Genomic DNA, 9,569 nt, shown 5'->3' with positions numbered 1-9,569 from the left:
CTGCGCTCGAGATCGATCGGATGCTTGAAGAAACCCAGAGAACACCATTCAAAGCGAGAATCACAGAGGCTAAGATTCCCGAGCCCGGGAAGGTGAGAATCCCGTTCTACGAAGGAACAACCGATCCCAAAGCACACATCACAGCGTTTCAGATAGCAATGGGACGAGCTTTCACAAAGAACGCTGCCAAACTAACCGAGCAGGAAGTAGATGCCGGATATTGCTTGCTCTTCGTGGAACATCTCAAGGGAGCCGCGCTCGAGTGGTTTTCGAGGCAGGAGCGCAATTCAATCGGCAGATTCCAACAGCTCTCCGCCTTGTTCCTTAAACAATACTCGATGTTTATGGATAGAGGAACTTCTGATGCCGACCTGTGGACGCTATCCCAAAGACCGAACGAAGCGCTTCGGGATTACATGGCAAGGTTCAAGGCGGTCGTATCCAAAATAGAAGGAATAAGCGACAAGGCTGCACTCGAAGCTCTGAAACGGTCTTTGTGGTACAAATCCGAATTTCGATGGGAAATGGCACTCAACATGCCACAAACGATTCAGGATGCCTTGCATCGGTCATTAGACTTCGTCGTAAACGAGGAAGAGATGAAGAATCTGGACGAGCAGTACGAAGCAACGAAAGCAGCGATCCGAAGCTCAATTTTGACGCGCCCCTCAGAGAAAGGCAATCCGTCAAACAACGCAACAACGCAGAGCTCGAACGAACCTAGAAGCGGAGGTGCTCATAACTACCAAGTAGGCACTGAACGCGGAAGAGGAGAGCCGCACAACAACACTTGGGTAAGAAAGCCCACTAACTACGACGAAAAGGCATTCTGCGAGTATCACCAGACCCACGGGCATTCAACGGCACAATGACGAACTCTAGGAGAAAAAATCGCAGCTAAGATGGCGGCAGGAGAGCTCCAGAACGCGGTTAACCTCAAAAACCTCGTCCCTAATGAACCCGCAAATCCCCCCCGACGGGCGATAACACCAGGCGCGACAGGAGAGGCGAACTTGAAGAGCGATCCGAGCCCAGGCAAAGGATCAACATGATTATGGGTGGATCTCAATATTACCAAGACACGGTGTCCTCCATCAAAGCTTATCAGCGCCGAGCCGAAGCGAAGGAAAATTGGACAGAACCGACCGATATCCCGATATCCCGATCGATAGACCACACAACGACCCACTGGTGATCGAATTGACGATCAGGGATCACGATGTAGCGAGGGTGCTCATCGATACTGGAAGCTCGGTAGACGTCATTTTCAGGGAGACACTCAGAAGGATGGGAATCGATCTCTCCGAGGTGACGGCAATCCCCAAACCTCTAACCGGATTTTCAGGAGAAACAACGTTAACTATGGGAACAATTAGGCTCCCTGTAGTAGCTGGTGGAGTCACTAGGATCGTCGAATTCTGCGTCACCGATCACCCAACAATCTACAATGTGATTATGGGAAGTCCATGGATCAACGCGATGAGGGCGGTCCCTTCCATCTATCACCTCTGCCTCAAATTCCTGACTCCAGCAGGCATAAAAACAATCTGGGAAAATCAGAAGGAGTCGCGAATGTGCTGCTTAGCGGAGCACAAGCTGAGGAACCCCGTCACCGACGCACAAGCAGACATAGATCGCAAAAAGATGAAGACGGATCGAGAGCCTGCGAACGAGCTCTCGAAACTCTTATAGCAATTACAGATCATGGAGAGCCGCGAAACGCGCGCCGAGCCGGTATGTGATGCGGTGGACTCGGTGTGCATAGACGAAGCGCGTCCAGAACGATGCGTCGAAATCGGAGCAAAACTAGAAGAACCTCTGAGAAGTGATAACACCGTATTTTGACCACTTTTATGGATCATAATTGTATTTATGCAGGTGTTTTAACTCTGTTTTCAAAGGTTTTTAAAGTGTTTTCAATGTTTTAGAGTTTCAAAAGACTTTATAGGAAACTTGGGAAAAAGATATGCAATTTGGAACAAATGAGCAATTTTGGATAAATGCAGACCGTCAGAAGTATGACAAGCGATGAAGACCTTCTCACCGCCTGATCACCCCCAAAATTTGAGAAAACATAGAGGATCCAACTAGCTTCCTAATGCACTTGGTTTGGAGACAATCCAATGGTTAGATCTTCAGATACTCACGATGCAAGAATGACAGAAAATGCAGTTCCGGAAGAGAGCATGTGCCGGGACCGCGGCCAACACCCATTTTCCCGCGGGTAGAGCCACCGCGACCGCGGACTTTGGTCGTTCACTTTCCCGACGACTTAATTAAAGCCCAGATCAATTCCTTTCGTTATTTTGGAAGCCCTAACTGTCCAGAACCACCCTAGAAGCTATAAATACCCCCTTTAGGTCATTCCTAAAGGTGTGGAGAGGACATAAGATAGAAAGAGAGAGAGATTTCGTGGAACCCTATAGAGGAGGCCGCCGCCGTCGATCCCGAAGAAGGAGCCGCCGCTGGAGAGCATCATCGCGCCTCCACCTGCAACTCTGTTCTTCGTTTTTCTTCCTTCTTTTCTTTAATTTCCTGCAACTTTCAATACTCTGTGATGATTGTTTACAATATGTTTGAGTAGTTACCCAGTTGGGTTTAAAGGGATTTTTCAAAGGGAATTTCATGTGTCTTTGCTTATGAATCGATAGATTTAGGATTTATAATCTTCTAGATGTTCTTTGTTTGCCTTTAATCTTACTGCGTGATTCTCTGCTGGCCACTTAGAAGCCGATCTGATATGATATGTTGCGAAAGTTTTCATTGATTGTCTGAACTAGGGTGAAACGAGCAATTCTTCTATTGGAGTGGAAACCTACCTGTAATTGAGTTGTGAATGTTGATGAGTCTTGTCCTGCTATTGCATCTTCTCCCTTCCAGAATCAGAATGGAAACCTACTGATTAGGGTTGCGAGAGATAGTTGTTTAGTGCTGCGAAAGTAGGCTATTCATACTTCTGTGCCTTGAGTTCTAGACCATACGTAGTTGATTACCTTTATCACTTGTTTAAAATCGACCTAGCATAGACCATGAACCCCTGCGAAACCCCTTGAGCCCCCAACGTTTGTCTTTCATTGCTTACAACCTTTAATTTAGTTTGCTTTTCATTTGCTTGTTCTTTGCTTTCAATCGCCTAGTTTAATCGCCATTTAGTTGCCTTCATTCGCTTTTGTTTAATCGATTTTTACTTGCTTTTATTTGCTTTCACTTTCAATTGCTTTTACTTGTTTAGCTTTCTAGTTTAGATTTAGTGACAACAAAAACCCAAAACCAAAACCAAAACCCTTTTAGTTCTAATCTGATTTAAGCGTTGCAGTGAATTCGTACTGAAACAACTAAGTCTCTATGAATCGATACCCTAAGTACTACAGCGCACATCTGTGCACTTGCAGACATTTAGGGGTTATAAATTTAAAACCTGAAGCTTAGTAAAACGAAAACCGACCAACCCCGCTTTTGCTCGCAACCAAGTTTTTGGCGCCGTTGCCGGGGACTTTGATTTGTTTCGTTGCGAATCCCAGCTTAAATCCATTAGAACACTTGTTTATTTTTACTTTTTCTTTTGAAATTTTCAGGTTTCTCTACAATGAGAGACCGGGAACAAGTTCCCGGAACTTTTGGTGATCCACCATATCATGTGGATGGTGATCCAAACGATGATGACCTGACTGATGATGAGTTTGAAGAACCAATTTATGATGACAATGAGCTGATCGGATCGGTCAAACACAAAGATGATGATGAACTGATTGGAAGTTTCGATTCACTCAAAAAGTTCATGGGAGATCGAAGAGCTATTCAACCAGCCTTACCTGAGGATGGCAAAACCGAAATTAAGGTACCCCATATCCATTTAGTTCAACAAAATCAATTCTCTGGTTATTCATTCGAAAACCCGATAGACCATATCGAGACTTTCGAAGAATTATGTGCAACCATTACAACAAATGGGGATTACCACAAGTGTAGTCTTTTCCCATTCTCTCTTAGAAATAAGGTCGGCACATGGCTAAAATCTTTGCCACCTGCTTCACTAAAAACGTGGGCAGCGTGTAGAACTGCTTTCCTAAATCGTTTTTACACTAGAAATCGTTCAAATCACTTAAGAAAGAAGATAAGAACTTTTAAACAAAAAGAAGATGAAGATCTTTTAGATACTTGGGAAAGATTTAGGGAATACCAAAGAGATTGTCCACACCATGGATATGCCGAGGAATACCTGCTAGGTATCTTCTATCGCGGTATAACTCCAGAGTTACGACACTCTTTCGACATAGCAAGTAATGGAGATTTCACAACTAGATATGTAGAAGATGCTCACGTTTTCATTAAAAATTTAGGAAACAGCATCCGAAATCAAGTAACCTTTGGTAATTCTGCACTTCCTGAGAAGAAAGAAGAAATTTCAGAAGTTATAAAGTGTCTCCGTCATATAATGAGTCATCTTGGATTGCAACAACCAAACAAGGCACACAATACGTGTAACTTTGAAGGTTGGGACAACCCAATGGATTCTTATCGTCAAGGGATGGTTAACACTGCAGAAGTCTATCAAATTCAAGATTTTCCATTCGTTTCTGATCACCGCGGGTCCATTCATCCGGACCGCGGCCAAGCAAGGTTTCACCGCGGTCGTAGCTGTTCTGACCGCGGCCAAGACCTATTTCACCGCGGTCGTGAGCCTCCTGACCGTGGGAAACTGTCTTTCGAATCTGCCTGGAAATCACCTTCCGAACCAATCTCGGCTATTCAATCTAATCCTGTTTCATACCCTAGTTTTCCCTCTTCTGAAGCTGAAAACCTAAACAAAAAGAATTTAGAGCTTGAAAAATCTATGTCTCAAGAGATTAGTGATCTTAGATCTGAACTAAAAGAGATGCAGAAGGATCTCGATACCCTCCTTAGCATAATGGTCAAAACTAATTCTAAAAACTTAGAAAATTCTGAAGAGGAGCTAAGTGAAAATTCTTTCGAAAGCTCAAGTGAAGCAGATCCCTCCGATCATGTGAAAGCTATCACACTTAGGAGTGGATTAGCTTACAAAGAGCCTGAATTTCCTAAAGATCCCGAAGTTGAGAAAAAGGATAAGGAAAAAGAAAAAGAAAAAGAAAAAGAAAAAGAAAAAGAAAGAATCACGAATGAAGATGTTGAAAAAGAAGTGGTAGGAGAAAAGGATGGAGAAGAAGTAAGAGAAGATTCATCCCAAGAAATTATCGGAGAAGACCCGATTCCACCTCCACCAACTCGTGTCTACAAACCTAAACCTCCATATCCTAGAGCCTTAAGAGCCCCTAAGAAAGAGAAAGAAAAAGCTAAGCTGAAAGAGTTGATTGATCAGTTAAATGTGAGATTACCTTTTGTAGAAGCTTGTGCTATGATTCCTGCTTTAAGAAAATACATGAAGGATATTCTAACAAATTCTTTAACTCTTGAAGAAGGCGTTATGATGATAACCCATGAATGTAGTTCTATCCTGCAAAGCCCTATCCCTGAAAAGAAAAATGATCCTGGAAGCTTTGTACTTTCATGCACCATCAATGACGTAGCTTTTGAGCGTGCTCTCTGTGATTTAGGTTCTAGCATAAACATGATGCCTCTTTCAGTAGCAAAACGTTTAGGACATCACATTTTCAAGCCCACTAAAATTTCCTTAGTATTAGCTGATCGTTCTGTTAGACAACCTGTAGGTATCTTAGTAGATGTTCCCGTCAAAATCGAAAAATGTTTCATATCAACTGATTTCGTAGTTCTAGAACTAGAAAAAGAACCTAAGGATCCACTTATTCTTGGACGACCATTCCTATCTACAGCTGGAGCCATAATAAATGTTCCTGAAGGAAAAATTGACCTTCATCTAACCGGCCTAGCTATGCAATTTGACATGAACAAAAGTTTCGATAAACCAACTCTGGATGGCAAAATTTGTTGGGTTGATGAGTTAGACGGAATTATTGAGGAAGTCTATGAAGATCTGCTTCTAGACGACCCTTTAAGTGTCACGCTTTCACCCGCAAAAGATGAACGCAATTTCCTTGAAGAAATTTCAAGTGAGTGTGCGCGTATGCTTGATAAATCCGAAACCTATAGGAAACCTCTGCACTATCTAGATCTTAAGGACCAAACAAACATTCCTACACCTCCTAAAGACACCGCTGCAGCAATTAATGATCCTTGGAGCGAGCTTAAAGCCCCTAAAGTCGAGCTTAAACCTCTTCCCGTCGGACTTAAGTACGCTTTCCTTGGACCAAATTTTACTTATCCTGTCAAAATAAACTCTGATTTGACGGAAGAAGAAACCACAATGCTGTTGACTGAGCTGAGAAAGCATAGAAAAACCTTAGGATATTCACTTGATGACATACCTGGAATCTCTCCAGATCTTTGTATGCACAAGATAAATCTAGAGGATAATGCTAAAAACTCAATCGAAAGTCAAAGGAGACTGAACCCTAATCTCATGGATGTTGTCAAGAAGGAGATTATGAAGCTTTTAGAAGCTGGAATAATCTTTCCTATCTCAGACAGTACTTGGGTTAGCCCAGTTCATGTTGTTCCAAAGAAAGGAGGAGTCACTGTCATTAAAAATGATAAAGATGAAATGATCGCTACAAGAACAGTAACTGGACATCGTATGTGCATCGATTACCGGAAACTGAATGCAGCAACTAGGAAAGATCATTTTCCACTTCCATTCATAGATCAATGCTAGAAAGATTAGGTAATCACCCCTACTATTGCTTCCTTGATGGATACTCCGGATTTTTCCAAATTCCTATTCGACCGGAGGATCAAGAAAAAACGACATTCACTTGTCCATATGGCACGTTTGCTTACATATGTATGCCTTTTGGATTGTGTAATGCACCTGCTACCTTCCAGCGGTGCATGATGTCGATCTTCACAGATTTTATTGAGGATTTCATGGAAGTATTCATGAACGATTTCTCTGTCTATGGATCTTCTTTTGAAAAATGCCTAGGCAATCTTGGTAAAGTTCTGCAAAGATGTGAAGATAAGCACTTAGTATTAAATTGGAAAAAATGTCACTTCATGGTACGAGACGGAATCGTGCTTGGGTACAGGATTTCGGGAAAAGGAATTGAAGTTGACAAAGCCAAAATCGAGGTCATGACAAGCCTACAACCACCACAAACGTAAAAGGAATTAGTAGTTTCTTAGGACACGCAGGATTCTATAGGCGATTCATAAAAGATTTTTCTCAAATAGCTAGACCTCTTACGCATTTGCTTTGCAAGGAAACGAACTTCGAGTTCGATGATGAGTGCTTAGCCGCGTTTCATAAGATCAAACAAGCCCTTGTCTCCGCTCCAGTCGTGCAAGCACCTGATTGGGAACTCCCGTTCGAAATAATGTGCGATGCAAGTGACTATACGAAAAGATAAGAAACTGCACGTAATCTACTACGCAAGCAGAACTCTAGACGAAGCTCAATGCAATTATGCTACAACAGAGAAAGAACTTCTAGCTGTCGTATTTGCATTTGAGAAATTTCGTTCTTATCTCGTAGGATCTAAGGTCATAGTTCATACTGATCATGCTGCAATCAAGTATTTAATGTCTAAGAAAGATGCTAAACCTCGGTTGATAAGATGGATCCTCCTACTGCAAGAATTCGACATCGAAATTCGAGATCAGAAAGGAGCAGATAATGGAGTGCAGACCATCTTTTACGAATTCGAGTTGAAGAAAGATTTCCTTTAAATGACAATTTGCCTGTAGAAAACATCTATTCTATAGATACAACCCCCACCAATGCTAATACCGCACCACCACGTCCTCTAATGAGACGAGCAGATGCTTTCAACACCCCATGGTTTAGGCACATAGCAAATTACTTAGCAGCTGATGTAGAGCCCCCACAATTTTTCGGGTATAGGAAGAAAAAGTTTCTGAAGGACATAAGACATTATTTTTGGGATGAACCCTATCTCTATAAGAGATGTGCTGATGGGTTATTCCGAAGATGCGTGGCTGAAGAAGAGATGGAAAGAATTTTATTCGGATGCCATAGCTCGTCTTATGCAGGACATTTTGCAACCTTCAAAACCGCTTCAAAAATCTTACAAGCAGGTTTATTGTGGCCTACTTTGTTCAAAGATACTCAAGCTTATATATCGCGATGCGATAAATGCCAAAGGATGGGCAACATAAGCAAAAGGAATGAGATGCCTCAAAATTTTATTTCTCGAAGTCGAAATTTTTGATGTCTGGGGAATAGATTTTATGGGACCTTTTCCTACTTCTTTTGGAAACCAATATATCTTAGTAGCAGTAGACTACGTCTCTAAGTGGGTTGAAGCAGTCGCTAGTCCCACCAATGATGCGAAAGTTGTCATGAAGCTGTTTAAATCTGTTATATTCCTGCGTTTTGGAGTTCCTAGAATTGTGATAAGCGACGGAGGATCGCATTTCATCAACAGAGTTTTCGAAAACCTTCTTAGAAAGAATGGAGTTACACATAAAGTTGCTTCTCCATACCATCCCCAAATCAGTGGTCAAGTAGAGATCTCAAACAGAGAAATCAAGTCGATTTTGCAGAAAACTACTGCAGTTCATCGCAAGGATTGGTATAACAAGCTTGACGACGCATTATGGGCATATCGAACAGCATTCAAGACACCATTAGGAACAACTCCATTCAATCTAGTTTATGGAAAAGCATGCCACCTTCCAGTAGAACTCGAGTATAAGGCGCAATGGGCTATCAAGGAGATGAACATGAATCTGAAAACAGCTGGAGAAAGAAGACTACTTCAACTTCATGAGTTAGAAGAAATCCGACACAATGCTTACGAAAACTCGAAGATCTACAAGGAGAAGACTAAAACATATCATGATAAGAAGATTATTCATAGAACTTTTGCTCCTAACGATAAGGTACTTCTTTTCAATTCTCGTCTTAAGCTTTTTCCAGGAAAATTACGTTCGAGATGGTCAGGACCCTTCACGATAAAGGAAGTCAAGCCAGCCATACGGAGCCATTGTCCTGTGGGACAAAACCGGAAACTCATTTACAGTGAATGGACAGCGTGTAAAGCCATATCTGGCTGAAGAAACAGAAGACGAAAGAGAAGTGATGTTTTTGATTGATCCATCATCGGCCAATGATGAGACCAAGGAGTGTCACGACCCCGGTTAAGTCAAATCGAGCAACAATGTCAAGCTAATGACTTGAAACAAGCGCTTAGTGGGAGGCAACCCACTTGGTATTTTATCTATTTCCCTTTGACCTTTATTTTCTATTTCCATTGCTTTGTTTCTGTTTCATTTAATTTCAGGTTTTTAATAAGGAAGAACAAAACAAAAAAGGACGAGCAGCACTCTCCAGCACGATAAGTTCACTTAAACATTTCAACATTTCTATTTTCTTTACCATTCTTTCCAAGATTTACCACACTGAGGACAGTGTGAAATAAGTCTGGGGGAGGATGTTCATCCGTTACTAATGAAATTTGATTTGTTTTGAGTTTGTTTTGGACACATAAAACTTTTTAAAATGTTTTCTAAAATGTTTTTTTCAAAATGTTTTTCAAAAATTGTTTTCAAAA

The 9,569-nt window shown here is 41.7% G+C and overlaps 1 non-coding gene across 1 annotated transcript; it reads right to left on the bottom strand.

The window, feature by feature from the left end:
* Window positions 1-4,098: 4,098 nt before the first annotated feature.
* On the bottom strand, window positions 4,099-4,206 carry LOC112089591. Its single transcript, XR_002901224.1, has one exon. It is a non-coding gene; the product is annotated as a small nucleolar RNA R71 (small nucleolar RNA).
* Between the last annotated feature and the right edge of the window lie 5,363 nt (window positions 4,207-9,569).

Source organism: Eutrema salsugineum, unplaced genomic scaffold (genome assembly GCF_000478725.1).
Source record: "Eutrema salsugineum unplaced genomic scaffold, Eutsalg1_0 scaffold_12, whole genome shotgun sequence".
NCBI lineage: Eukaryota > Viridiplantae > Streptophyta > Magnoliopsida > Brassicales > Brassicaceae > Eutrema > Eutrema salsugineum.
The sequence above is the reverse complement of the archived record's forward strand: the minus strand, read 5'-3'. Positions and strand labels throughout refer to the sequence as shown.